The following is a 25250-nucleotide window of genomic DNA, read 5'->3' on the forward strand; positions in this document are numbered from 1 at the left end:
ACTCATTTTTCATGTGTGTATGTGTGTATGAGTCAATGACCTCTGTGGAGGAGGTCAGAAGACAACCTCGGGTGTTGGCTCTCACCTTCTAGCTGCACAGGGCAGACTAGCTGGTCCACACACTTCCAGAGCTCCTCCTGCTTCCCCTCCTGACTGCACTGCAGAAGCCCTGGGACCACAGACATGTGCTAATGAATTCAGTTTTATGTGTTTCTTGGGGACCCAAGCTCAGTCCTCAGGTTTATGTGGTAAATACTGTTCCCAACTGAGCCATTTACTCTGCCCCAACTCATTCTTTAATGCAAAAGAAGGGTCTCTGAGTAAGGATCCATTTCAGGATCTTTAAAACAAACAAACAAACAAACAAAAAACCAAACAGGGTCTCTATTGTCTCAGTTATGCTAGAAATTGCTATGTAGACCAGGCTAGCCATGAACTCAGAGATCTACCTGCTTCTGCCTCCAGAGAGCTAAGATTAAAAAAGTTCTTATATGGGGTTGGAGATTTAGCTCAGTGGTAGAGCGCTTGCCTAGGGAAGCACAAGGCCCTGGGTTCGGTCCCCAGCTCGAAAAAAAAAAAAAAAAAAAAAAAAAAGAAGTTCTTATATGAACTAGAATACCAAATATCATCTATGATTTCCAAGTCCTAATTCCATGAGATAAAATGAAAATGCAGACACATGTCCAGTCTACAAATTCAAAACTTCCTCATTCCCTCAGTCTTACTGCTCCGATCATGTGACAGCAACTTGGCCTTACTAAGTATTTCATCAGCTTTTACCTAGTCTTTAAAGAAAGACAAACAGAAAAGCACTTCACTTACAGCTACATTTCATCAGTCTATCTGATGTAAACAACTGAGCTACCATACTAAAAACTGCAAAAACCGAGCTTGGGCACCAGCTACCCCAAAGAAATCCAGTGAGCATGGCAGGAAGCAGTCACCAGCAGGGCATATGGCATGCCACAGATATCACAGTGTTTCACACAGAGCACTGAAGAAGGCTCAGTGAAGCCTGCTGGTTAACCTTGTGACTTGGTAAAAAGAACACCCACTGTGTTTCATACGACTCTCTCTCCAGACTAAACAAGTGACAAAACAGGACTTATTATACATCAGAGTGCTGGTGTCCCCAGATATGCCAGTCAAGGTAGAAACACAATCCTCTATTCTTCTTTGGCATCCTCTCCAAAGGCCAAGAAGAAAGAGACAGCGACCTCATGGCTTCGGCATACAGACTGGTCCAACACAGGACAGGAGAAGCCACAAGATGATGTCACTGGCACGTCTCACTGAGTAATTCTGGGGAAAGGATGGTACCATGTCTAAACTGCGCACACCCTTCCATATTCACACATGGATTTGTATGGAACAGGGAATTAAGACTAAAGGGTTGGATACTATTCAAATAGGCTTAGTGGCCCTCTTGTACCTGGTACACACAGTGAAAGACCACACAAGCATACAAAGAGAAGGCAGCCGTTGTCAAACCAGGAAGGGCCTTCCCCAGAACTGTACTATGTTGTCACCCTAATCTTGAACATCCAGCTCAACAAGTATAATAAAATACATTTCCACTTAAGCCACCCAACAGTCTTTTGTTAAGGTAGATGAGGAGAGGTCAATATTCTTATTCTGCTAAAATATTTTGTTAAGTTTCACAGTGTTCTAGTTCCTTGGTTATGAGACCCTGACATGTAAGACTGTGTAGCAGGTTAGGGATGCACATGTCCTCTGGTTTCCTCCTTCTCAAGTCTCTTCACCAAAAGATTCATAAACACATGACAAATGCCGACAGACAGAAACCTTCCCCCAAACTTCAGTGACATTACAGTTGCTGGGAAGCCTTAGGGAGACATGTAAATTCAGAATCCAAAAACTGCTGTCAAAAATACACTAGGAATAAGGATGTAGCTCAGCTAGTAGTGATGTCCTAACACACACAAGGCCATGAGTTTGATCACCACATAAATTTGGCAGGATAAAAGATACTTACTATATCTCAGTATGAGACAGGAGGATCCTGAGATCCAGGTCAGACGGGACTACATTTAAGACCTTATCTCATAGAACAGAAATCCCCAACACACAGACACACACAGACACACACACCTGCATGAGGACAGCTGGGAGGAGAATGGCTAGGAGAAAACACACTCTTTTCCTAGCACTGTGCTATGTACTTTACATCTATGGAGTCATCTGCCAACAACACCTACCACTGGAACTGACCCAACAGACCACTAGGGCAAAGAATGGACAGGTGGAGTAAATGGGCTAAGGCCACACAGCTGTAAGTGAGCAGCAAAGTCAAGACTGAAACCTTAACATAATGTATTCTCCAAAGTTCCCTATTTCAAAGGAGGCAACTGTGTCTCAGACACAAGGCATCAGCCTGGCATGTGCAACAACCTATCTATCACAGAGGATGAGCAGCTCTGCTAGTGCATGCCAGTAAAAACTTGCTCCCCAAGGTGAGAAAGAGGATGCTGACTCAGTACTTGCCTAGCTCTATAGAAACAAACAACAACTGTGATGGCAGATGCCTATAATCCTAGCACTCAGGAGACAAGAGACAAGTCTCAGGTCAGCCTGGGCTACACCGTGACACTCTATCAGAAAAAGAAGAGGGCCAGAGAGATGGCTCAGTGAGTAAAAGCACTTGGCACACAAGATGGAGACCAGAGTTCTACTCCCAGAATGGATTTAAAAGGGAGGAGGAGATAGTACTTGAGGTGGTACACACTTTTAATCCCAGCACTCGGGAAGCAGAAGCAGGTGGCTCTCTGAGTTCAAGGCCAGCCTGGTCTACAGAGTGATTTCCACTGGGGAAAGAAAAGATGGAAGGGGAGTAGAGTAGGTACAAGTTAACTTAGCATTTTCCAGAAGAAACCAGGTCCATGGGTTCCTTCCTTCTCTCCTTTCTTATTTCCATGCCCAGGGTCTAATCCCATCCTCACCAGCTAAGGAAATGACTGCTGATCTGTGCTTTCCAAAGTCCTAGACCCGCACTAGACCTCCCAAGATGGGCTGTGTGCTTTGATGGTCAGGCACACTGGAGGTCCCTGGAGGTGGGTAAGTAAGTGTTGTTAACTTAATGACCCACTAGCACTTGATTAACAAGTGGGACTCTGGAGAAACCACCAATCCTTGTCAGGTCTCAGATTTCTCTTTTTTTTTTTTTCCAGAGCTGGGGACCGAACCCAGGGCCTTGTGCTTGCTAGGCAAGCGCTCTACCACTGAGCTAAATCCCCAACCCCCAGATTTCTCTTCTATACATTGTAATAGTTCATGTTAACGTCACCAAGGCAGGGTCAAACAGCAAGCCCATGAGAAGTCCTGAAATTCTAACCCACTTCTAAATAATGGTAAGGCAGTCAATGCAGGAGCGTGGGAGCAGGAGGAGACGCCAAGGCAGCCAACAGCAAGGCCTGTGTCCTGCCTTCACTTCAAGAATTCTTAAAGCACTTTCAACACTGTTAAGTCTTTCCCAAGAATGAAAGGCAGTAGACCTGAGGTGAAGAACCTGGCAGTTCAGCTTCTACTGCTCACTGGAAAGAAACCAATCAATAAGATGTAGTTAGGTGTTCAGGGTCACTTTGTCTTGCACAGGGAAACCAGCCACAAGCCTTCTTCTTCCTTCTCAAGATGATATGCTTCAAGCAAAGGAAATGAGAAGAGAGGTCCTCACTGCTGACCCATACCACAAATCCACAAAGCTCAGAGAAAAAGAACCTGCCTCCTTTGGAACCATTATTATCTAAAATCAGCAAAAATGACAATGGAAATTAAAAAACAAAACTAGAGTCCAACAGTCTGTCTCAGTTTCTTTCCTCTTGCGTCTCTCTCTCTCTCTCTCTCTCTCACACACACACACACACACACACACACACAGCCCTCTTTCTCTCCAGAGACCAGCTGTGATCCACTCAAACTCCCTCAAGAGCAAAAGCAGCACAGTGAAATGTGAATTCTGCACCATGGCTGTCTAACAGTAAACACAAGTTCGTGGAGATTCAGAAGATTATGGGCTTGAAATGGCAATGCACAGAAAAACAAGGTTTGTCACTGGGAGTCTGGAAACATCAGAAATGAATGAATGAATGATCCTCTGGGTAAGACCAGCTGGCTCTTCCCTCTCCCTCCATACCTGCTAAGCCTAAAGATAATTACATTGTCACATTGGGATCTTTCGATTGTCGTTTAACAGTTTAAACTAACCAGTAAAAGAAAGACCTTAAAGCATCAAATGGATTCAATCCTCATTTTACAGAACAGGAAACTGAGGCTTAGAGAGGACAAGGTGGTAGGTCTCCCAGGTCCCAAAACTCTTTTCTTCTTTTTAAAGCCCCCACCCACCCAAGACAGGGTCTCACTTGTAGCCCTAGCTGTCCGATAACTCCTGGACTCATTAGACCAGGCTGTGCTGAAACTCATTCCACTGCTGGAGTCAAAGGCAGGTGCCACTACAGCCAGGTTATTTTGAGTATTCTTTTTTTTCAGACAGAATCTCAGGTAGCTCAGGTTGGCCCTGAACTCATTATGTGGTGGCCAAGGCTGGCCTTGAATTCCTAATCTTCCAACCTACACCTCCCTAATTCTGGAATTACAGACAAGCATGACTATGTCATACACACAACTTTCAAGACCTCTCAAACTTACCTCTGATAGCTACTGAACTTAGAATCTGGTCAACGGATTATAGGATGTGGAGTTAGACATTCCCTAGACAAAATAACTGTGTGTGGTCCTCAAGCCTCCAGACACAAACCATAGGTACATGCCAGCACAGCCAGATTTATAGGTGGCAGGCTCTGTGTTTGCTAAGAGAGTACACTAAAGAGTGGGCAGAAGGAAACGACCAACCACTGTGCTGGAAAGGAGATAAGAAGTTCCACACTGGGGACATCTCTCTAGAGAACCCAGGGAGCTGTTAAGTTCCCCCAGCTCATGGTATTTGGCAAGTAGAAATGCTATTGCTGCAGGAAGCAGGGAAGGAGAAGAAAGGGAGAGGGACCGCTTCTACAACCTCCACTACTATCTTAAGATCATGGGCAAGTTACCTCTCTGGTTCTCAGTCTCCATACCCATATGGAGAGCAAGAAAATAGGGAAGGGAACACTATTTGCCTATTTCTGAGTTCCAAGTGTGTCAATGACAGCAAGCAAAGAATGTTCGAATAAGGCCAAGGGTCTTAAGGGGGAGGGGCTGAAGACCTCCAGTGGGAATAAGGAAGAAAAAAACAAAGAAAATGAACAGTCATAGTGGAAAAGGCATCCCACTGATGCCTGGGGACTGCAAGTCAGTAGGACAAAGAATGGTTAAGGCAGAAAAGGAGCTGGGAGTGATGGTCTGAGGGAGATGAACACATCTGAGTAAGTACTAGGAGGAAAGAGGATTAATGAAACCAGTTTGGCGGGGGGCATAAAATTAAAATTCCTCTAGGTTTATACAACACATAATTACCTAAGAGAAATGTGTAACTGATTTAGATAATATACCTTTTTACTCATGCATTGAAAGCTTTTTCAAGAATACTGGAGAGGTAGCTCACCAGTTATAAGCCCTCTCTGTTCTTACAGAGAGGCCTGGAGTTAATCTCACAGCCATGTAAGTCTTTTTTTTGACTTTTCATGCCTGCCCCAAAGGGTTTTTTTTTTTTTTTTAAAGATTTATTTATTATATGTAAGTACACTGTCACTGTCTTCAGACACACCAGAAGAGGGCATCAGATCTCATTACAGATGGTTGTGAGCCACCATGTGGTTGCTGGGAATTGAACTCAGGACCTCTGGAAGAGGAGTTAGTGCTCTTAACCACTGAGCCATCTCTCCAGCCCCCAAAGGGTTTTTTAAATTTAAGTATTTTGTTTTGTAATGTATGAATGTTTTGCCTGGATGTCTGCATGTGCACTATATGCACGCCTAGGTTTCCCCTAATGCTCACAGGAGGCCTAGGTCAGAGACTGTTTTTTTAAATAATCAAGATCTACTAGTTTTGTAGAGATCAGAGATTTGAGTTGAACTAAGGAATTGGACTAAGAAGATAAATAAATAACAAAAGGAATAGGAACCCAGGTTCCTTATACTATAATCCTATAAAGCAAAGGTCAAGAACTGTCAAGAATAACAGGCTAGCCTAGGCTACAGAGTACAAGTCTGGGAGGGGGATCGAAAGGAGTCACTACATAAGTTATTCTGCAGACAATGATGACAAATAGATTAAGATAATCAATGGGCAAGGTGGCATGTGCCTTTATCCTAGCACTTAGCAAGCAGAAGCTCTGTGAATTTAAGGTCAGCTAGTCTACAAAGCAGGCCAACCAGGGCTACAAAGTGAGACCTTGTTTATAAAAGGAAAAAATGTGAAATACACACACACACACACACACACACACACACACACACACACACACACACATATATACATATATCTGTATATATGTATTTCCCCCCACAGTACTTGGCAGGCAGAGGCAGGTGAATCTCTGCAAGTTCAACATCAGCCTGGACTACAAAGCAATTCAAGGATAGCCAGGGCTATACAAAGAAACCTTTCTTGAAAAACTTAAAGAAAAAATATCAGAGTTAGAACAAATGTTTATTTTCCTTGTCAATCAGGTAACTTCCAAACCAATAAACAAATCTTTACAAAAGCCAAGGAAACAGATTTAATTAAAAAGAAGTAACAAAGAGTCATATTCCTATTTTCCTAAATAAGAATGACAAAAACTTCCCCTGGGAATCCAACAGGATTCTACAATCATACAAATTACCTTCCCACAATGTTCTTTCAGACAGTCATAATAACACACACACACACACACACACACACACACACACACACACACACACACACACCCTGGAGTGATGGAACCACCTACTGCATACACAGCTGATACCACACACACACACACACACACACACACACACACACACACACACACACACACACACACACACACCCTGGAGTGATGGAACCACCTACTGCATACACAAGCTGATACCACCACTCCTGGCCCACACAGCTGTTGGATGATGGAGAAGGTAAAAATACAATGTGACCACAATCCTAGACTGCATAATACAATAGCAGGCAGTCAAGTTACAAAGGAGAAAGGTCGAATACACCAGAGCTCAGAAATTGACTGAAGAGACAAGAAGCACAACAGGTACAATGTATCTCTAGGGATGGAATGTGGCTGAGTTGGTAAAGTGCTTGCTTAGCATGCATGAAGTCCTAGGTTTTACCCATATAAAATAAAATGGGTCAAGTACTTTAGACAGGAGGACCAAGTGTTAAAGGTTGTCCTTGGCTTCACAGACAGTTCAAGACCAGCCTGAGCTAAAAAAAAAAAAAAAAAAATCAAACCAACAAAAAACAGAACTGAACTAAAGGCTCGGCATTTAAGAGCACCTGCTGCTCTGCTGGTGGACCTGAGTTCAGTTCCCAGACGCCCTCTTCTAGCCTTTATGGATACCTGTGCCTCCCTGCATACCCTCACAAAGAAAGACAGATGGACAGACACACAGACAGACAGACAGACAGACGACAGACAGACACACACACAGACACACACACACACACACACACACACACACACACACAAAGCCAAAACTAAATAAAATTAAAATGTATATCCAACTACGGTCCACTTTGAGAAGTTTCCAATTCTCTACCTGTATTCTCCCTTACACATGTTTGTCACTAAGGGACCCTTCTGTTAGCCTAACGAACACACAGAAAGAGTCACAAGTCTCACTCCTAAGGACAAATCACCTCTGACAAACAGTTTCAACCAGCTCACACACTATCAGGACCAGTAGTCCAAATGTGATTGCTTAGATACTGGATTTCTTCAACTATGGGTAAAAAACTATGTCAGGCCCCCAAGTTAACAGCAGCTAGGCTAGCAGAGTAAAGTCGACCTGGAAGAAGTAACACTTGGGACCCAGAAAAACTTAGTTATTAAAAGCAAACTGGCAAACTGGATATGGTGGCACATGCCTTAAAAACCCCAGCACCTGGGAGGCAGAAGCAGACAATCTCTGAATTTGAGGTCAATCTGGTCTAAACAGTGACTTCTGGGATAGCCAGAGCTATATAGAGAGACCCTGTCTCAACTCCTCACTCCCTGCAAAAAGAAAAAAAAATCAAACTGGCAAAGAAAACCAAAAACAAGCCTCAATTTAGCTGAGCTCCAGTATAGCTCAGAGGTGAAATGGGTACTCAAGACATATAAGAACTTTTTTTTTTCTTTTTTCTTTTTTTCGGAGCTGGGGACCGAACCCAGGGCCTAGCAAGCGCTCTACCACTGAGCTAAATCTCCAACCCCAGAACTTTTAACACACTTAAAACAACTAGCAGTGATCACTTTTGTCATCTGAAAGCACAGGGAAAGTAGGAAAAGTGGCCTCTATGCTAACACTCCCACTAATAACATAGCCTGCCTATCAGAGGAGAAAACAGAAGTAAGCAGTTCCAAGCTCCTGGACCTTGCAATAGGCAGTCAGTCTAGCAGCACATAGAGGTAAAGCTAGAGAAGACAACTATTTCACAAAATGAAATGGAAGTCTTTTCTGGGGAGAAGCTGAGAAGCAGCCAGAGAGGAAGAAAAGGATTGACCACAGCAGAAAGCGAAAGCCATTGAAGCCCAAAGACTCCTAGATTGTAATGTGTCTCTATTGCTGCAGCAGAGAACATCCTCCCACCCTGGACCTTTAGCACACAAGCAGCTTTGTGCGTATGTTGGTCTCACTCTGGTTTGGGAGGGAAACCAAACATGGAGATTAAATTCCATACTGCTTCAAGGTATAGCAAAAGCAAACAGAAAAATCATATAAAAGAGAAAGAGAGTCCCATAGCAGAAGTAAACTTCTGTGAGAATGGAAACTTCTAGACTGCTCTAATGCAGAGGAAGATATGGGCAGGAAGCGTAAATGGACCTCTAGTGACATCCAGCTACACCCACAGCCATGCAAGGTCCATACACATTTCTTGACAGAGCATCCATGACAGGACCTATATTGTAAAAGCTAGGACAAGGGTCAGGGGAAGACCATGTGGTATCTGGTCCTCTCAAGACAATCATTTGTGTGTAATGGGATGTGTAAGAGACAGGACAGGCAAAGAGATAAACAACAGGTAAAAGGCAGGTAGTAAGCAAGCAGGTAGGGGAAAGCATTTTGGTGTCAGCCAGACATGGGAAAAGATACCAACAAGCCCAGCAACAACTCTATCTCATAAGGTGACTTAAAATGCATTAGGTGAGCGTAGAGGCCTATGGGGGCATAGAGACAAAACCCCAAACTTCACCTAAGATGAAGGAAAGTGAAGGTCAGAAACGGTCATTCCTAAGTTAGTCTTGAGGGACATAAAAGTAAAAAGAGGTTCAGACTTGGGCATCTGCATGCACACGAGGCCAAAAAACTGCATACAGAGTCAAGAGTGAGGGTGAGTTATACCATGAAGGACACGAATAACCACAGTAAGGAAAGGGGGCAGGTAAGACTGTATGCTTCTAGACTTTTACTAAGTATATAAATAATGGATGCTCATGATGAAAACTTCCAACCAGTTCAGAATAAAGTAATGTGTTACCTTTCCTCAGAGAACGAGGTAAGTGCTGAGTATATGTTCTCCCAGACTCCTTGTGCTGGCTAGTTTTTTGTCATTTGACACAAGCTAGAGTCATCTGAGAAGAGGTAACCTCAACTGAGAAAATGTCTTCATAAGATCTGGCTGTAGGTGGGTGGTGGTGGTGCATGCCTACAGTCTCAGCACTTAGGAGGCAGATGTAGAGTTCAAGGACAGCCTGGTCTACAGAGCTTCCAGGGCAGCCAAAGTTACACAGAGGAATCTTGTCTCAAAAAACAAAACAAATCTGGCTTCATATAAGCCTTTAGGGTAGCAGTTCTCAACCTGTGAATGGAGATCCCTTTAGGGTCAAACAACCTTTTCACAGAGGTCCCCTAAGACCATGAGAAAACACAGATATTTACGACTCACAACAGTAGAAAAAAATATTACTTCAATGTTAATGAAGTAACAATGAAAATAATTTTATGGTTGCAGGGCCAACACAAGGAACTGTATTAAAAAGTCACAGCATTAAGAAGTTTGAGAATCAGGGTTGGGGATTTAGCTCAGTGGTAGAGTGCTTGCCTAGCAAGCACAAGGCCCTGGGTTCGGTCCTCAGCTCTTAAAAAAAAGAAGAAGAAGTTTGAGAATCACTGCTATAGGACATTTTCTTAATTAGTGATCAATGTGGGGAGGGCCTAGTCCACTGTGGATGGGTGATGTAAGAAAGTAGGGCAATGGGCAGCCCAATTGAGTTGGCCCTGGTGGCTGGGGCATAGGTGAGTTGGCCCAAGGACAGGAGCAAAAGAGTACTGCTCTGCCCCTTCACCTGGAGAGTCTGGGAGAGCTGGCCCAAGGGCATAAGAGCAGGTATGCAGGTCCTGCCTCTTGAAAGCTGCAGCACTCAGAAGAGCTGGCCCTACTCCTCACCTGGGCAGTGCTGGAGAGCAGGTACAGAGGGCATGAGCATGGGAGAGATGCCAGGCTGACCAACTCAGCTACCACCAAAGCCCAGATCTAGGACTTTGAATTGGACTACTCCAGCATCTACCCCATCTATGAACTGCTGGAGCACATGAAGGAGCTGGTCCTCCAGAACAAAAGCTTCAACATCTCCATGACACAGGGCAACAACAGGATATTTGAGAGGAATCCCAGTGAGGATCCAGTATTGATAATGTGGTAGAAGCCAGAGGTCTCAAACCAGACATTGCAATGATACTGCAAAAAAAAGCTGTCTGGGGGCTGGAGAGATAGCTCAGCGGTTAAGAGCACTGACTGCTCTTCCAGAGGTCCTGAGTTCAAATCCAGCAACCACATGGTAGCTCACAACCATCTGTAATGGGATCTGATGCCCTCTTCTGTTGTGTCTGAAGACAGCTACAGTGTACTCATATAAATAAAATTTACAGAGAAAAGAAAAAAGAAAAAAAGCTGTTTGGACAAAAGGGTATGCTATGTGCCCCACTGTCACATACCAAAGCTTGAGATATTTTTTTTTGGGGGGGGGGTGGCTTGTTTTTTTGTTTGCTTTCTTTTTGGGGACGGTTACAAGGAAGGCAGGCAGATACAGAGGGATAAGGAGATATGTGAGATTGGGGTACATGATGTGAAATTCACAAAGAATCAATAAATAGTTAAATAAAAGAGGAGAGGAGGAGGAAGAGGGAAGGGGGAGACAGGAGAGCGGACAACAGCTTACTGAAGTGAGTCTTCTGGATAACCCTGAACTCTGTGTGGCCCTTGTCTTTGGCTAGAACTGCTGTACGTGGGAGGCGGTAAGTACCTGCACCGGGTAGTCAGCACTTTCAGCAACATGAACATCATCTTGGCTGGGAGCAGGAGAACAACGTGTCTTCACTGACTTGTGAGAAGAGAAGAACCCTCTGGGTATTGACACCAAAGGTGTGGTTGGACTGTCATTTAGTAGGCACCGAATTCACAGTGCCACAGTTCTCCTCAATGAGGGTGTAAACGATGCCAAGACTGCTGAGGCTGCCTTAAAGCAGCCAACATCCCTAACAGAACATCATTGGCTTCGGTACTACAGAGCCAAGGGGAATGTTGAGGTCGATGCATTTAGAATGTTTTTTCCCAACGTCCCCTTATTTGGCTTCTTTGGAAATGGGGAGATTGGCTGCGACCAGATAGTCACTGGGAACTTTATACTGAGGAGGTGTAATGAGGTGAAGGAGGAGGATCTGTTCCATAGCTACACAACCATCATGGCTCTCGTTCACCTGGGGGCCTCCAAGTGAGCCGCCTTGTTGAGAGTGGCTTTCACACTATGTAACTTTGGGGCTTTCTCTTTTTTAGAAAAATGGAAACTCAGGATACAAATATCTTAAACAAAACTAGCTATTGTGTGTTTTTTAGCTTTGAGTAATGCTCTGAGGTCACTTTGGGATGATTTTTTTAATATGCAGATGAAGGACACCGTTAACATTGTGAACACACAAGTCAAGAAATGAGGCTGTTGTTAGTGCAAGAAAAGCTGCGGTGACTGAACTGCACAGATTCTGCGGCCACTGCGTAAGTGCCCTGGGAGGTTGAGAGGCCACCAGGAAGGTGGAGGTTTAAGTAGTGGTTGGTGACTTTTAGCAGAATCATGAGAAAATTAAAGAAATGTTTTGAGAAAGCTTTCTCTGCTTTTCAGTTTTTTGCAGAAAATATTGTAACAAATATTTGATTGTTTACTTTTTTGAGAGTCAGTGTTTTCCTCTTCCTAGTAAAGACACTGTAAGGGAACGGTCTTTATCACATAATTCTGAAAATCATATCACCATATTTTGGTTTTACACCAATAAAATATACTTGAAACCCCCCCCCAACAAAAATTATTTGCTAACAACACACATGTATTGGTCCGCCTTACACTGCATTTGTTGGGACTTCATAGAGAGAAACTGCACCAAAAAACCTCTGGTGGTGAGCCATGGCTTTTTTGCAGCTTCTGAGGACTTGGGCTGACATCTTGCTGAGGCAGACATGTGATATGTTTAGAGAGTATAAAAAGGAATCAAGAGACAGTAACGGAGGCTGAGCCAGACTTGCTTATGGAGTTAGCTGTGCAATGCTTGTGGATCTTGAGTCTTCGGTGAACTTCAGTTTGCTGAGAGAAGCACAGCAGAGAACTTTCCCTGGAGTCCCTTCCTGGTCCCTCCTGCTGACTCGAGCCGAGGCAGTGCCGACCACTGCTGCTGATTCGTGTTTGCTATCCTGACTACCAAACTGGACTGCTGTGTGTCCATGAAGTGTCTGCGAGTGGATGGAGCTGCCACTGCCTGCTGACCTGTGAACTGAACCTCTGATTTCCAGATGAGAGTGGCTCCAAAGAACCTTTCTAAACCGGTCCACTTCCTCCATATCCTTTCTTTCCCACTACCTCTGGGAAATATGTTACACCAAAATGTGGATGCCTCATTCCTTCTTAGAAGGGAAAATAAAATACTCACAGGAGGAAATACAGAGATAAAAGAGTGGAGCAGGTACTGAAGAAAAGGTCATCCAGAGACTGCCCCACCTGGGGATCCATCCCATATGCAGCCACCAAACCCAGTCACTATTGCTGAAGCCAAGAAGTGCTTGCTGACAGGAGCCAGTTATGGATGTCTCCTGAGAGACTCTGCCAGAACCCTACTGATACAGATGAGGATGGTTGCAGCTAACCATTGGACTGAACAAGGGGACTCCAATGGAGGAGTTAGAGAAAAGACTGAAGGAGCTGAAGGGGTTTGCAACACCACAGAAAGAACAAAAATATCAACTAACCAGACCCCACCAGAGCTCCCAGGAACTAAACCATCAACCAATGAGTACACAAGGAGGGAACCATGACACCAGCCACATACGTAGCTGAGGATGGCATTGTCCAGCATCAATAGGAGGAAAAGCCCTTGGTCCTGTGAAGGCTTGTTTCCCCAGTGTAGGGTAATGCCAGGGTGTTGAGATTGGAGTGGGTGGGTGGGAGTGGGCGCATCCTCATAGAAGCATGGGGAGAGGGGAAGGGTATAGGAGGGGGGGAGGGGATAACATTTGAAATGTAAATACATAAAATATCCAAGAAAAATAAAATTAAAAAAAATTTAAAAAGTATTTAAGAACTATCATTAAAAATTGGCATTTGAAAAAATTAAAGTTACAGGATCCTATCAACACCGAATGGACCTTGAGTTCTTTGATCATCTGGCATTCACCTACCAAGTATTAGAATTAGAGATGTGCAACACATCTGGCTATAGTGTGTTTTATTTTATTTTTTTTAAAGATTTATTGATTGATTTTATGTATATAAGTACACTGTCAACCTCTTCAGACACACCAGAAGAAGGAACCAGATCCTTATAGATGGTTGTGAGTCACCATGTGATTGCTGGGACTTGAACTCAGGACCTCTGGGAGAGCAGTCAGTGCTCTTAACCTCTGAGCCATCTCTCCAGCCCCTATAGTGTAATATATATATATACACACACACACATACATATTTATGCTTATTCTTCAATAACAAACTTTTTGTTTGGGTTTGGGGTTTTTTTGTTTTATTTTGGGTTTTTTTTTTTTTTTTTCTTGTTTTTGTTTGAGAAACAATCTAAAGCTTTATAAAAGTAGGCTGACTTGAATTTACTATGCAGTCCATGCTACCCTCAAACTCGTGGCAATCCTTCTGTCTCAGCCTCCAGAGTGCTAAACAAAGCAAAATCTGAAGTAAGAAAGTAAAGTGAGTTTTGTATTGAGGTCTAGGGGTCCAGTAGAAAGCAGCATGGAGTTTACAGAACAGTGAACTTAGAGACAAGGGGAAAGCAACAAGCACAGTACCCAGTGAACAATGACAATGATATGGGGCAGACTGAAGTCAGCTGGCACAACTATGTGACCATCTGGCCAGGAAAGAGAGAGAGAGAGAACGAGTGACACTAGTGACACTAGCTTTCTGCAAATGAGGAGATAAGTTTGTGGTAGGGGATGGTTGTATAATAAACAACTTGGCTGGACTTTGTCCTCTGTGGGAGGCAGTCTATAAATCCATGCTATTCCCAAGTAACAGTGTGTCTACTCTTCAGAGTATGGCCTAATGATTTATGCTGAGGTGACTCATAGTGGGTCCCTAGACAGTCTACTGAAAAGATAACAAGGGGGGTTGGGGATTTAGCTCAGTGGTAGAGCACTTGCCTAGGAAGCGCAAGGCCCTGGGTTCGGGTCCCCAGCTCCGAAAAAAAGAACCAAAAAAAAAAAAAAAAAAAAAAAAAAGAAAAGATAACAAGGAGAAGGGTCAGCCATGCAGAAAGGCCAAACATGCAACTAGTAAACTGGGCTTTTAAACAAGTGCTATCATCAAAACTTGCAGAGAATGTAGAAGGATGGACACTGAATCTGATCACAGGACCAGTGATTAAGCTAACCTGACAAGAACTCCAGACACTGAGACTCAGGTGAACTTGCCTGGTAAACTATTGTACATCAGTGGGCCAAAGGGTGATGTGCCCTGTGGACATAAGCAGAGGACACTAGCAGTTGGACATTTTGCAGCTCTCCCAGGCCTGACTTTGTGTCTCTTCTTTTGGTTGATCTTGATTATTATAATTTTGATGTAATAAAATGATAATTAGAACAGCAATCAGTTCTTTCCGGCATTCTATAATTACTCTAGCAAATTCTAGAACCTGAGAAGGTAAAGAGAACCCTGAATTTGTAGTCACTTCATCAGAAGTACAAGTAGCCTGGGAAATCCCAAGCTTCCAGACGGTGTCTAAAATAAGATCAGTCTTGAAAAAGACTGTGCCCTTAACCAGTCAAGAGCAGCCTAAATCCGTATAGTTAGTCTCCAAAGTTACCATAGGGACAAGAGAACGCTGAATCTACTATTGGAACCAGCAGAGATCTGTAAGATTACAAGTAGAGTGGCACGCTATGGGTCTAACAAGGTAGGCCAGAAATTTATAACAAAGGCCTTAAAGAAAAGATAAAAGAGAAAGACAAAGAAGGTAAAGACTGACTCTGCTGGCAGCTAGGCATCTGGTCAGGAACAAGAGCTCTCAGACAGTAAACAGAAGAACAATCTTGCCCTGTGGTATGGGGACTGCTATGAGCATTGGAAATGAGTAGGAATGTATTCTGAATGAACACACAGGCATTGGAGAGGTGATATCCCAGAAGCTGTACACCTGTCTAACTTCTTAGATTCTAAATTACAACCAATGTAGATTCTCAGAGGCAATTAAAAGACAGACCTAGCTAGGCATGGTAGCCCAGGCCTTATAGTCCCAGACTTGAGAGGCAGAGGCAGGAGGATCTATATGAGTTCAAGGTCAGCCTGATCTACAGAATTTATTCCAGGACAGCCAGAGCTACACACAGAAACCTTCTCGAAAAACAAAAACAATAAACAAACAAAAAAGACCAATAGGGATGTAAGAATGCACCAGTGATTGAAGTTACAAAGCAAAAGACAATAGTCCACTGCACATTAAACTTGAGATTAGCGGAGGGAAAAATGGGTAACTCCAAATTCAGCACAACTTGCATTCTTAGGACCTTGGCCATTTTAGGTCTGCCTAGCTTTAGAAGAACATTCTAGAGCAGAGGTGAAAAGACCTGTCCTCTGCAATCTTCCTCTTCACCTCTCCCACTTCCTTTTCTTCCAAGGAGCAGGGCTCTCATTCACCCACTGCTTTGCCACATCCTGCCTCTCTGCTACTTCCTGGGAGATGCCTGGCTATTCTAAGAGAAGCATTAACTCTTTCAGGCCTTATAAATTTTGAACTGCCACATGAGAAAAATGGTGAATAGGAAAGAAAACCAGTTCAAGCAACACAATTATTTAGGATAGTGTTGTTTTGTTTTTGAGAAAGGGCTTGCTATGTAGACCAGGCTAGCCTAGAACTCTCAACCCACCTGCCTCAATTTCTTGACTGCTGGAATAACAAGAGTGTGTGTCCCACCAAGTCCAGTAGAAAAAAAAAAGTTTTTGTTGTTTTTGCTTTGGTTGGGGTTTTTTTCTTGGGGGGGGGGTGCTGGGGGGAGTTATGGGGAGGTGTTCTTTTTTTTTTTTTTTTTTTAAGACAGAGTTTCTCTGTGCAACCCTGGCTGTCCTAGAACTGGCTCTGTAGACCAGGCTAGCCTCAAACTCAGAGATCTGCCTGCCTCTGCTTCCTGAGTGCTAGAATTAAAGGCTTGAGCCACCACCACCTGGTTTAAGAGGAAGTTTCTTAAATCAAGAAATGTAGATCTGGGAATGGTGGCTCACATCTGTATTTCAAACATTCAGGGAGCTGAGGTAGGAGAACTGGCATAAGCTATGTAGCCTGAACTACATAGCTGAATTGCAGACCAACCAGAAATACAGTAAGATCCTGTCATTGTTATCCCTGCAGTCAAGAAATTGAGGCAGGTGGGTTGAGAGTTCTAGGCTAGCCTGGTCTACATAGCAAGCCCTGTCTCAAAAACAAAACAACACTATCCTAAATAACAATAACAATAGTAATTAAAAATTTATAAACAACAACAGCTGGGCACTGGTGGTGCACACTTTTAATCCCAGCACCCTGGAGGCAGAGGCAAGTAAACTCCTGAGTTTGATGTCAGCCTGGTCTACAGAGTGAGTTCCAAGACAGCCAGAGCTACACAGAGAATCTTGTCTTAAAATAAAAATAAAAAAAAAGACAATACAATTCACTCAGGGCTGGGGCCTCTAGTAATGAACAAATATCTACCTTTATTTGATTTTTTAATTAAATAGATCATAGAGCTTTCTCTTTCTTGAAACAGACGTGAAGGGCAGGCAGTGGGCCCCAACAAAAACCAGGAGCCCTGGGTCTCATGCAGATCTTCACTAAGTCCCACCTTGGCCTCAATCTCTTCAAGCCTATACACAGGAAGGAAGCTAAACCATCATGAGTGTTTCACCCTACCATTTTAAAAGCAGATGTCGATATTCAGTGGAGAAGGAAATTAAAGGTGTTAATGAGAAAAAGATGATTAATTTAATTCTGGACCCAGAAACTGCCTGGCTCAGGAGTTAACCTTATCAGTCTCAGTTTATTAAGGAATAGGAGGCTTGATGGGTGGAAACCACAGACACCTTCATGACACTAAGGTGTTACCAAACGAATGCTGCTGAGGTGTGATCTATCCAAGTGTTAAGCAACTTACTAGCAGTATGAAATCACATTACCAAAACTGTGTTGTTGCAAAACTTAACTTTCCCTCAACTGTGATTTGAAGAGAGGGTGCAGAGCTGAGAATACTGTGTCTGTGGCCATCTGTCCTATCCTAGTCTCCAGAGAGGCATGAGGGGGAGTGTGAAAAGCCACCAGGTGCCATGTAAATTCAGCCACCAATGTCACATGTCCATCGTGAGCCCAGCATTTGCAGGTTGCTAGGGATAAGCAGAAAGCCTGGCATTATAAAAAGGCTTGCCCATCCACGAAAGCCTTGCAAGATTTCCCTGAGCCTCCCGCCATGCCAGGCACACAGCTGAGGACATGGCATAAATAGTGCAGATGTCAACACCGGTATATGCTTGTTAAATGTTTCCCCCTCTGGGCTGGGAAGAGCTGCCTGCTGCAGAGCAGGAAAGAGAACTACAGGCCCTCTCAATATCCTCTATGACACGGGCAAATCCTTCCTCTAACAAAAACTGCTTCCCCGTTCCATACCATAGAATTCCTAAAGGGACTAAACAGACATGAAAACAAGAGCAAGCCATTGAGCCTGACAGCACAAATGCTATATAAGCCAAAAATAACCAACTGCTAAAGTCAGAGTTGAACATTACAGAGGCTAGCAGAGCTGTTCCCTGTGGCTACCAGTCTACAGCATGATCTTTAGTCCACCTCAAGTCTTGTTTAGTCATCAGCACAACTTCCAAATCAAATCCCAGGTACTTCAGTTGGCTCTGAAAGTCCCCAAAGGCCTAAATGTGAAAGGTGTAGCCTCATCCTGTGATACTACTGGGAGGAGATGGAGGTGGGCAGGGAGGACAGCTAGGTAAAAGCAAGCCCATGTCATGGGAGCCTACAAGGGGGCCTGTCTGTCACACCACATTCTCTACCTTCTCTCTTTTGTATTTTTGGTAACGAAGGGAACAGTTTTACTGTGACATGTGCTGCCATCTCCATGTACTGCCTCACCAAGGCCCAAAATAACAGCAGCAATCAATGGATTGGAACCTCACTCTTTTCCCTTTCTTTTGTTGTGGAAGGAGGAGTCAACCCAATCTGACCTCAACCTCTCAGTTCTTCTGATTCCACCTTCTGAATACCCACTCTCCTTTTTTCTTTATGAGCTGATTTCCTCAGAATTTTGTTACAGTGAAGAAAACTGACACAAACAATAGGGAATGTGTTATGCACTGAAGGCAAAGAAGACAGGCCTGCCCTGGCCTAGCACATGCTTGCTGCGCACCCTAACCATCTGAGTTCCATATGGTAGAGGGAAAGAACAAACTGTCCTCTGACACACACACACACACACACACACACACACACACAGTGGGCTCTATCCAACTGTACATATGTACATACACAAACACATACGCAAATAAATAAATAAATGTAATTTGTTTTTTTTTTTAAGATGATCTAGAGCCATTAAGATGGCTCACTGGGTAAAAGCACTTATCATGCAAGTTAATGACCTGAGTTCAATCCTCAGAACCCACAAAAAGTTGTATGCAATAGTTTGTATCTGTAATCTCAGCTCTCCTACTGTGAGATGGGAGGCAGAGACAAAAAAAAGTCTCCCAGAAATTCACTGGCCAGCTAGCCTGCAGTACACAGCATAGAGTCCCAAAGCTGTCCTCTGACCACCAACTCAGACTGTAATATGGAAGCCTACATTCACACACATCATACACACAATTTTTTTAAGTAAAAAAAAGAGAGAGAGAGAATCATCCAGCCCAGACTTCCCCACGGCAGAGCCAACAGTGTGGTCTGAACTGTGATGGGTATGCACAGAGTAGATGATCACTGCCTAGGCAGGAGTAAAAGAAAGGTCTATGATGGATTTACTGAAGAGATGGCCTATAGTTTATTATGACATACATTTGGGTTTCTATTACTGATGATATCAAAGGGGCTCCCCAGAAAAGACAGTATGAGTAGGGGCCAGGGTTTTGCATATAGATGCACTTTATGCTGATCCCCAACATCTGTATTCTGTCACTAGGATATCATCTTCCAGTTCACAAAGGCCGGTGACTGTCCTTCCTCACTATGCCTCCCCACCAGGGCACACACATACATGCAAAGCCCAGGAAATCCTCCTTAAACTGTGGAGAAAAAAGCTGAGCTTCCTGGTGGTGCTGGACAGGCAGATGGCCAGCTAGCAAGGCCGGGAAGAGTCTATATTAGGATGCACTAGGCAGTTGTTTCCTAGGCACCTTTTGCAGACTCCTGTTTCACTGAAAATAATTCTTTTGCTTCCTGCACATCACAAAAAATTCCAAGTATGTCCGGTGTTGTCTCTATACTGAGTCTATGTGGATAAAGAAGAGCTGAAGAGTTCCAGCACTGGAGGATTTCTGGAAGAGAGAATAAAGTCCTGACCTAAGGTCTAGTCCTGCCCATGACCATTAGTCCTGTTAATCACAGAACAGCTATTTACATCACAGAGCCTAGCCATCCTTTCTGCTGGAAAAACATTTTAACATTCATCTTACAAATGCGGAATCAGACCAAGGATGTGAAGCACATGCATAAGACCACATGGACAGTAAGAAGCAGAATCACAATTCAGACTTAAGTTGGCAGGAGCTAAGCCTTTCTGTTGTACAGTACCAGCAAAGGCTTAGCCGCTCAGAACACAGATTCAAAAAAGAACTGCTGTGTGCATGCCAACTTCTTCTACCCTTCTTTCTAGACCCAGATTCCTCCTCTGCCAAACAACAGGACCACAAAAGGACATCTCTAAGGTTCCTTCCAAGAATAAAATTAAATCTATCTGCTTGGAACTTTAAAGTATGCTGAATGGTATCTCATCTGATCTACACCCCAAGAGACAGCGCCATTACCATCACCACCACTCCACAGAGAAGCAGCCTGGGCAAAAAGGATGGTCAAGTGTCAAGCTGACAAGCTATACTAAAGAAGGAGCTCAAAGTACATGCTTCACACATAGCACCTCCATTCTAAAGCCCTAAGGCCTAAGCTAAAGACTTTTAGACCTCTCTGAAAAAATGCTCAGTCTCTAGATTCAGATGAACCACAGAAGAACAATTTGTTCCTTTTTCTTTTAGGATGCTAGACTTTGCACTGAACAGCCTGCACCCACAGGAGCATCACCGAGTAAAGTATGGCACTCTCCTGAGGCCATCTTGTAGTTTTGTAATTGAACCTGCTGATGAAAATCCTCAGCCCACCTCAACTTTCTAGAAATTAGACCAAACTACTTCCCAAAACAATGGTCCTCTGGATACTCTGCTCCCTAACCACATCATCAGATGTCAAAGCTCATAGAGGTCCCTTCCGGCTGTTCCCATCGTCACTAAATCCCTTTCTCTTCCTGTCTTTACACTCCGGGAAGATACTTTACTGGATGCTTTCTTTCCACTACTCCAATGCCTCCACTTTAATGGCTCTGAACATATTCAGGCATAGGGCTTTAACATTTAAGAAGAAACTTAAAACTTTAATTTTTCAGCTTCTAAAGAGCAGTTTTCTAAACCCTGAGTCTGCTAATTACACTGGCGTCCTAAAAATATTATCTCAGTACAATGCCTCCTTTCTACTCCCACATGCCCATCCCCCAAATGCACACACATATACTTCAGACTGCCATTTAGACACTGGAGAGTATAATTTAAATGTCTTTAATAGCTTGACTCAAGGGACATTTGTACATGATTCTTCAATTTACTTCAGAGCTATGATCCAAAAGAAACCTTTAGTGAATTCAAACACTAAATAGGCAGATGCACAAATAGAAAATACTAGTAACATAATTCAGATAAGAATTTAAATGCAATTTTCAGATTTTTGGGGGGGGGAGGTAAGTGAGACAGTGTCTCATGATGTAGCCTTGCTGGTCTATAGCATGATATTTAGACTAGTCTGGCCTTGAAATTACAGAGATCCACCTGTCTCTGCCTCCCGAGTGCTGAAATTAAAAGCATGCACCAACACATCTAGCCCAGTTTTTCAGGTTTCATCTGAAGTCCTTTTAGGATCAGACATGTTGACACATACCATTAGTCCCAGCACACAAGAAGAAGAGACAAGCCAATCAAAGCTTCAGGGTGAGTCCCTGCCTCAATAAAGAAAAGAGAAAGTGGGGTTGGGGATTTAGCTCAGTGGTAGAGCGCTTGCCTAGCAAGTGCAAGGCCCTGGGTTCGGTCCCCAGCTCCGAAAAAAAGAAAAAAAGAAAAGAAAAGAAAAGAAAAGAAAAGAGAAAGTCTTTTTAGTCTATCTTGCAAACCAGTATCTGGTATACAAGATATGTACCTCATATCAGTTCAATGAACATTAAGTACCTTAATCTTTAACAAACAAGTTAGAAGCCCACTGTAATTCTGGAGCTAGGTGTGATGATACGTGCCTATAATCAATCCCAGCACTATGTAGGCTGAGGCCAGAGGATTAAAATAAAAAAAAAAAAAATCCATTGTCATTTTGGTCATAATTTAAATCTATCTGACCTACATAAATGCCATATATGTCAACAGCAAATAACAGGCAGCTGCTAGCATTAGAGGCACACAAACCTTTGTCATTTGAACTGTTGGAAGTTGGTCATGTTTGGAAGACAGATGGTTAGCAGCTGCAAGTTCAATTACAAAGTGCCTGGAAGGAAGGCAAAGAAGGAAGCAAAAGGATCCAAGTGCCACTTCATATATTAAGCGTGGAATTCCTTTCCAACAAACATCTTTCATTTCCTTGGGGGAAGCCAACTCGGATATGCCCTTTGAACTTGAGAGAAAAGCTTCAGAAGAAAGAATCTAGCAACACACAGACTGAGTGAAGTTGACACAGAAAAGTCACTCCTTCTAAACATCTCCATTCCATGACTTGTGTTCTAAGGGAAGATAGAAGGCAAGGGAGACTCCACTGTGTAGCCAGGCTGATGGTCTGGATTAACTGTGTTCATAGTTGAATGAGTTGCCTCCTTTTTCACCCCTCATTTTGTCCTTTGCAAAGCAAAAGGGCAAGAATTAACTAAAGCACAAGATGACAGACTTCTAGACCAGTACTCAGATATTATTTGATGACAGAGATAGTCTAAGTGTATGCTACCCAATATAGTCGCCAGAGTGGCCGATAAGGCTTTTAAAGGTGACTAGTGTAGCTGAGAAACTGGTTATTTAAACTGTACTGAATTTTAGTTAATTTAGATATAAATATCTTTATGTGGGTAATGTCTAGTTTTGAAAAGTACAGCACTACAAAATCCTACTGCATTTTATACAGTGGGGTGGGGAATGATGTTAGACTAAGGCTGACCTAAGCTTTAAACCTAGATCCACAATTTACCAGTTATACAATCTTATGAAATTGCTCAGCTTCCCTGAGCTTCACATCCCCTGTTGGTGCAACAGACTCTGGTCACTGTTCTTGTAGAATATCTGTGACTACAGAGACCAGAAGGCCCTCAGTAAATGTCAGCTGTTTCTCTAGTTCCTCTTTAGTCTTCAGAGTCCATCCTACTAGTCTTCCTGCACACATCCATTCTTCTTACCCTGTAGACTGCAAGCTTTAGTCCCCACAGGCAGCCCTGTCTATCAGGAAAGCAACTTGCCCAGGAGTTGTCCCAGGTCCCCAACTGTGGGCAAGCCTCTGGTGATGCAAGGCTCGGTGCCTCCGGAACCACTGATTTCCGCTCACCCTCTATCCCCTCTGTCTCACATGATCAGTAGCAATTTACACTACTCCTGTGACTGGATATCAAGCTGAAACATAACTCACCAAAACACCTGTCACTTGTTTCTGGTACTTTCCTAACTCCCCTTTTCTTCCCCTGCTAAGGATGGAATGGCTTTTTTTATATGAAAATGGCTTAGGATTTTTTTTTAATTACCTCACTCAGAGATAGGAATGCAACAAATTCCGTTTATGGTTAATCCAGGAGTTATTTAGTTACCAAAACTAAACAAGGCAAAAGAGACTGTTGTAGAAGGAATATTCTAGAATAAGAATAGCCTGGCAGTAGTGGTGCACACACCTTTAGTCCCAGTACTCAAGAGGCAGAGGCAAGTGGATCTCCAAGTTCTAGGCTGGCCTGGTCTACAGAGTAAGTTCCAGGACAGCCAGGGCTACACAGAGAAACCCTGTCACAAAAAACAAAAAATAAAAAACATCACCAATAAACAACAACGAGGGGTGCTGGAGAGATGACTCAGCAGTTAAGAGCACTGACAGCTCTTCCAGAGGTCCTGAGTTCAATTCCCAGCAACCACATGGTGGCTCACAACCATCTGTAATGAGATCTGATGCCCTCTTCTGGTGTGTCTGAAGACAGCTACAATATATATATACACACACACACACACACACACACACACACATATTCTGTGTGTGTAATAAAAAATAAATTAAAAAAATAAACAACAATGACAAAAAAATCAACCAAACAAAAAAGAATAATAAGCCGCCAACACCTCTGCATTGAGATAATGTGGTGAGAAGGCCAGCCCGGAGAGTCTCTGAAACAGCACTAGCCATCCTTGAGGAAGGAAGCTCTCCTTGGCTTCAATAACGACGTTCTTAGTTTTATTTTTGTTACATTTATGTGTCTGTGGGTACACATGTGCCACTGAGCAAGAGTCACTTCTCACCTCCCACCATGTGGATCCCAGGGACATCAAGTCAGGCAGGTGGCCTGAATGCTAAAGCATTTGTCAGCCCTCCGTGACCAGGGTTTATTCATAGACACAAATGAGTGACATAAGCACACATTTTTGCAATACTAGTAATTACCAGGATGTTAGGTAGCTCTTCTCTTCCTGTCTCCCCACCACACCACAAAGCCCAAAGGGAAAGCAGGGATGAAAGGTAGGTTGGCACTATAGTAGGACTTCGGTGTGAACATTCAGTTAGCTTGGAATTCCTGTTAACTTTCTGAAGTCTCATCTGACAAGGGCACTCTCTGGGGGACTGTTTACCAGTAGGAAGTACAAAGGCAAATAATTTAAAAGCTGGACCCACTGCAGTAGATGTGTTTCATTTCATTTTGTTTTGTTTCTTATTTTTATGGTCCTGGTATCAAACCCAGCATCTCATATGATCTAATTTTTAAGTGAACTTGGATATGCCAACTGTAACTCAGTAAAGAAGGAAACATAACCACCCTGGACCCACACAAAAGTATGAGGACAGTAGATGAAGGCTAACTAGCCAGGCTTGTCCCTTCAACTCCCCTAGTCTGGAGCCCAGGCCAATTATACACTCTGTTATATTCTTCTGAAAAAGGAATGCATTTAAGTGTAGCTTAAGGTACTGACAGGTCAGTTCCAGGACGGTGTCCACGTCAAGGAGACCACACCTCCATTCCTACAACTGATCTCTCAGGCTCTTCCTCTTTTTTTTAAATTTAAATACAGGGTTCCACAATTCCAGACTCCTCTAGAACTTGTTAGGGAGACAAGGCTGACTTTGAATTTAAAAAGAACTGAGTATAGAAAATGAAGACATGCACTACCATGGCTGGCTCTCTTATTTTCTTTTCTTATTTTTATATCC

The 25250-nt window shown here is 43.3% G+C and overlaps 1 protein-coding gene across 1 annotated transcript in view; it reads right to left on the minus strand.

Annotated features, from left to right (window-relative positions):
- Map2k1 (mitogen-activated protein kinase kinase 1) overlaps positions 1-25250 on the minus strand; it is a 70367-nt gene that overhangs the window by 30968 nt on the left and 14149 nt on the right. The window lies entirely within an intron of this gene.

The sequence above is a fragment of the Rattus rattus genome, chromosome 8 (genome assembly GCF_011064425.1).
Source record: "Rattus rattus isolate New Zealand chromosome 8, Rrattus_CSIRO_v1, whole genome shotgun sequence".
In the NCBI taxonomy this organism is placed as follows: domain Eukaryota; kingdom Metazoa; phylum Chordata; class Mammalia; order Rodentia; family Muridae; genus Rattus; species Rattus rattus.